Here is a 6,195-nt window from a genome sequence, read left to right as displayed (position 1 = left end):
TTATTGAAAACACACAGTCTAAACCATGCCTGTCACTGTGTTGTCGGGGTGCAGGCTGTGTGTATCCGGGGCCGTGTGTTGTGACGGTTCACTGCCCTTTCTCTGTGTGTTTTGCTGAGGTGAAACTCATTTGCATTTCCTGAGCAGCCCAGTGATGAGCGGGGAGGCCCGGAAACCTTGCTGGAGCCCAGAGGGGAATCAGAATGAAATGTTAACCAGCAGGACCACTAGGCCTCTGGGGCCAAGTTTTCCTGCCGTTTTTTGAGGACAATGCAGGACTCGTTGAGGGTGTGGTGCTCCATTTGCATGTAACTTCTTCAAGCTTCTTCTCTTCCCCCCGACTGGGCACTTGTGCAAGGGTTGTGTGGAGATAATTTCACTTGTGTGGAGATATTCACTTGTGCAAGGGTTGTGTGGAGATAATTTCAACCTAGCTCTCTGTAGAGACACGATTATTATGGCTTACCATCTACAAGTGGTAGCAGGTCTTGATTTTTCAGGGCTTCTGGTTTTTCACTCTAACCCTCAAATGAAGGGCAGGCCCCATGCCAAGCACTCCCATCTGCCCACCCAGCAGGCAGGGGCTTTGTGGGCTGTCCCCAGAGAAGGGAGGCCTTTGCTCTCTTCTGTTATAAAGACATTTACCAGGATGAACGAACATGCTTCCAAGGCCACTGCAATTCTTGAGATCTAGTGAGTCTGCAGGAAATGTAAAGGCAGCTATTTTTATTCTCATGTTCTCCAGCCACTCTGACTGCCTTGCTGGAAGGATAATAATCACTCCACCTGCCAGGGCCCTCACGCGGGCTGGCCGCAGGATCCCACTTTCGGTTTTCGTTCCCCTTCATTTTCTAACAGCTTCCGCCCACTCCCTGGGTTAACTTCGTACTCTATGGGGCCTTCTTGCTTTTTTGCTCAGCTCATCTCCTCCAGCTGCTGTAATTTGAGGCAGGAACCATACAGACTGTTCTTTCAAGCAATTCTGTCTTGCATAACTATCCTTCAGAAAGAGATAGGAAAGCCATGTGTTTTAAGAATAAAGGGGGGCCGGGCACGGTAGCTCACGTCTGTAATTCCAGCACTTTGGGAGGTCGAGGCGGGCGGATCACCTGAGGTTGGGAGTTCGAGACCAGCCTGACCAACATGGAGAAACACCATCTCTCCTAAAAATACAAAATTAGCCAGGCATGGTGGCGCATGTCTGTAATCCCAGCTACCCAGGAGCCTGAGGCAGGAGAATCGCTTGAACCCGGGAGGCGGAGGTTGCCATGAGCCGAGATTGCACCACTGTACTCCAGTCTGGGCAGTAAGAGTGAAATTCCGTCTCAAAAAAAAAAAAAAAAAGTAAAAAGAAAAAAGAATAAAGGAAGGATTCTGAGAGGAAAAAATCAAAATGGTCACACATGGACCCACAGAACAGTTCCTTCCAGGAAGCCAAAGAGTAACCATCTTGGGTTGATATTTGGTCTCCTCCCATTCACTGTAAATGAGATTTTGGTAGAAGACAGTCTTAATTATCCCAAGCAGTGACAACCCCGAAGGGGCTGAAGCCATCACTTGAATCCCATCACTGGGTCTGTGAGCGGCGAGGCTGCCTCGCTCCGTAGAGCAGTTTTAAAACACTTTCGAGACATCATTTTTTTGCATCGCACCTTCATCTCAGGATGTCAAGTGCATAGCGAGCATTATGCCTCTCCTCTTTTGATAAAGGAAACTGAGGTAGCAGAGATAAAGGCTGCAGGAGCTAGGGCACAGTCGTTGTTTTCTTCTGCCTCTTTCTCTCAGGGATTCTGATTGTGCTGTGTCACCCAGGCAGACTTCTCATCTCTAATCTCTCTTCTGGTGTAGATGAAAGGTGGACCCAAAAGGCTTGGACCAGAATAAAGACCTCACAAAGTATCACTGCATCTATGTCATCTCTGACTAGTGACAGTGAAAATAATGTTAAATCAACCCAAGTGGTTCTGTTTTTCGTTTGGCTTTTTTATGAGACAGGGTTTTTGTCACCCAGGCTGGAATGCAGTGGCATGATTTTGATTCACTGCAACCTCTGCCTCCTGGGCTCAAGCGATCCTCCCACCTCAGCCTCCAGAGTAGCTGGGACTACAGGTGTGTGCCACCACACCCAGCTAATTTTTGTATTTTTTATAGAGACAGGGTTTCGCCATGTTGCCCAGGCTGGTCTCAAAGTCCGAGGTTCAAGCAATCCATCCACCTCGGCCTCCCAAAGTGCTGGGATTACAGGCGTGAGCCACTGCACCCAGCCCCAAATGGTTCCTTAAAACACATGAAGAAACATCATCCCTGGTTGTGGGGAGAGAAGTCTGAAAGGAAATAAGCTAACTGACACTCTCCCAAATACAAAAGTTACCTTCTTCATCTCAAATGAAAGGAAAGGGCTGTTTGCAGATGGCTGACCAGAAAAGGACAGGATCTGATTTAACCCTAAATCATTCTCCTTTTGGACCAGTAAGAATTCTTTGAGACCAGTTTTTTACATGGGAGGTAGTAAATTCACATTAGCTGCAACAAGATAATCATATGAAAGGCAAAACCAACGCAGACTGGCAAAGAGCTTCTCCCAGAGTTCCATATAAAGAAGTTAAAAATCCGACAGAACACCGTACTATAAAACCATCTTACTGGAGGCCCTCAGAACCTCTTTTCTAAGCACCCCATGTTTTAAAAAATTTAATTGGCCGGGTGCGGTGGCTCAGGCCTGTAATCCCAGCACTTTGGGAGGCTGAGGCAGGTGGATCACCCAGCCAAAACTCTCAGGAGTTCGAGACCAGCCTGGCCAACATGGTGAAACCCTGTCTCTACTAAAAAAACAAAAATTAGCTGGGCGTGGTGACAGACACCTATAATTCCAGCTACTCGGGAGGCTGATGCACAAGAATCGCTTGAACCCAGGAGGCAGAGGTTGCAATGAACCGAAATCGTGCCATTGCACTCCAGCCTGGATGACAAGAGCAAGACTCCATTAAAAAAAAAAAAAATTAATCTATTAATTCTATGGCTCACCTGTAACACAACTATAGATCTTACAAAGGTTAGCACTGAGATGAAACTTCAAGGTAACTACTTCAAATTGTTCATCATTCAGCTGAGAGGAGTGACATCTACAGAGAGGTTAAGTGACTTATCCAAAGTCACTGAGTCAATGAGTAGTAGATATGACACGTGAATGTAGGTCTTTAGACCCCATCGCACCAGGCTACAATCTGCAGCGATGCCATAAAAAATATGGATGAAACAGGTTTGCAAACAGGCCGTCCTAAGGGGCAAGTGTTTCCACATACAGGAATCATGCCGAGGGATGAGGAGCTGCAAACGCAAATAACTGGGTTCTCTTGAGCCTCTGAGGCTCAAATTTTTGTGCTCCTTCCCTTCTCTGGATTCCACTTCTTAAGGAAGGATGGTTCTCTTTATTTCAGAAGGGACCTTCTCTAGCCATCTTTACCCATTTTTTGTTTCTTACTAGTGGCCCGCCAGCTACTTTTTTTTTTTTTTTTTTTTTTTTTTTTTTGAGACAGAGTCTCAGTCTGTCGCCCAGGCAGGAGTGCAGTGGCTGGATCTCAGCTCACTGCAAGCTCCGCCTCCTAGGTTTACACCATTCTCCTGCCTCAGCCTCCCGAGTAGCTGGGACTACAGGCACCTGCCACCTTGCCCGGCTAGTTTTTTGTATTTTTTAGTAGAGACGGGGTTTCACCGTGTTAGCCAGGATGGTCTCGATCTCCTGACCTCGTGATCTGCCTGTCTCAGCCTCCCAAAGTGCTGGGATTACAGGCTTGAGCCACCGCGCCTGGCTAACAGCTACATTTTAAAAAGCCCCTTAGACAATTGTATAGGACAGAAATAATACTGTAAGAATTAGACTATGACAACCCTCCAGGCCTTTTAGTGAGGATCAGCTTTTCATTTCCCCAGTGTCTTAAAGATCGCAGGAAGGGGCTCCCGACTGGCCTCAGAAACAGGGAGGACTCCACATGTCTCCCTGTTGAGATCCTCTAGGTGAACCCTGACAAGGAGCAAGGCTTGAGGCGGCACGGCGGAAGGCATGGAGGTGTGCTTGCTAAGGACCACTGTGCTGTAGAAAGAACTTCACTTACTGTGGCTTTAGTTTATCCCGGTATACAATTGTAGTAGCTTTGTCACTTAAAAGTTCTATTTGTGAAAGTGTCGATCAGATGGAAGAAATCACTGGACTGTCTTCACCTCTCACTCCTCCCAACCTGCCCAGCAAAAACCTCCAAGGCTCCAGAAAACGGAGGAGTACTCATTTGCCATAAGCCTGCTCATATTTCAAGTTCACACCAGTGAAAATCTGAGCAATGAATTTCCACATGTTCAGTGTCTAATCCCAATATTCCCAAATAAATGAGTACCTATGTTTAACATTTAAATCAGTTCAAATATTTACTCCAGGTTTCATTCAGTATTTTAAAGCAGTTATAAAGCAAAAAGGCCAAATAGGTTTCAAGTAAGTGACTTTTTATTTTTCTCTGACATTTCACAGTCAATTTCTGCAAAACTTCATACTTTCTCAAAAGAATTCACATTTGCTAAATAAACTTCTACCCTAAAGAATTCATAGCTAGAAAACCACTTCAATGTATGCACAAAAATTACTTTTCTGCTAAAGGAACCATAGTAGAAAATAAAAAGTCAGACAATACTATAATCAATAAAAACTAATGAGTGTAATAAATTACAAATGTCATTAAATCCCATTCCCATAACCATTGCAATCAGCAACTTTTCTAGATATATTTCAATAATGCCAACAAAATCTGCCAAAAGTTCTCTTAAGGGTTACTCTGAGCTAAAAATGGCTTCTCACCTACAGAAAACAGCAGCTCTGCCACAGTACTTCATAGCCAATTATGTTATGCATCGCTAAAACCATCACTACTTACAGCCTTGGGCAACCGATGGAGATCTTTCTGGTCACCTCCAAGGTTCCTCCATTTGCTGATCTGGCTTCTGGCCCCAACTGTCTGCTGGCCTCAGTGGATCTCTCCTTCCAAGATCTATCTTCTCTACTTGGGTTCATCTGCTTTCAGCTCCAATAGGGAACAAACACCCATGGTAATAGCCTGGAGAGACTTCTAGCACTAAGTTACAAGATTAGAGAAGAGCTGGGGGTGGTGCTGCTTCTCCCTGCCACTCAGCAGTGAGGATTGATAACGGCTTTCATCATCTTTTACTGAAACAGGGAGGGAAATGCAAGCCTTAATCTAGGAAGAAGAGTCCAAGAGGCTTATAGCTCCACAGAGGGTTTTTCCAATGGAATAAATTTGGTTCTCAGCAAGTGTTTTCAGATTTTTGACACTCAGTAAGACTCATGACTGGTGCCCAGGCTGTTCTGAATGCACCTGTCTCTATAGCTTTGCTGCCAAACGTACTCTGCCAAAAAGGAAGCTTCCTAGCATGGTGCACAGAGTAGAACTGCTATAGTACCACACAGATTCAGGGCAGGCAAAGAGAGTGGGCCAAGAAAAAAATATTAAAAGGAGCTGAATCTGCCTAAAGACACATTTGCTCTGATTTCTGAAATTCTTTCAGAGAGTAAAGAGCAGGTAATAATTCTGCGTTGATGAGGGGAGTCTAGGGATGTTACCAAGTTGTTCACTTCTAAATTAGTCATATCTAAATCACACGATTGTGAACAAAGTATAGGCAATCTGAAGCCACATACTTTTTAAACTATGTTAGAGTTACAACTACCTAGGAAATGTCATCTTTAACTTCTGGTCTTGGTAAAACTTTTCTTTGCAGAAAGGGTGAAGCTGGGCTGGGCGTGGTAGCTCAGGCCTGTAACCCCAGCACATTGGGTGGCCGAGGCAGGCAGATCAACTGAAATCAGGAGTTCGAGACCAGCCTGGCCAACATTGTGAAACCCTGTTTCTACTAAAAATACAAAAATTAGCTGGGCGTGGTGGCAGGCACCTGTAATCCCAGCTACTTGGGAGGCTGTGGCAGGACAATCACTTGAACCTGGGAGGCGGACATTGCAGTGAGCTGAGATCCTACCATTGTACTCCAGACTGGGCAACAAGAGTGAAACTCCATCTCAAAAGAAAAAAAAAAAAAAAGAAAGATGAAGCTGATCATATATAGAACTTATTAAGATAATTTTGTAAAGAACAAAGATTTTCTTTTTTTTTTTTTTTTTTTTTTTTTTTTTTTTTT

Source organism: Theropithecus gelada, chromosome 7b (genome assembly GCF_003255815.1).
Source record: "Theropithecus gelada isolate Dixy chromosome 7b, Tgel_1.0, whole genome shotgun sequence".
NCBI classification, from domain to species: domain Eukaryota; kingdom Metazoa; phylum Chordata; class Mammalia; order Primates; family Cercopithecidae; genus Theropithecus; species Theropithecus gelada.
This window is presented reverse-complemented; position numbering follows the sequence as displayed.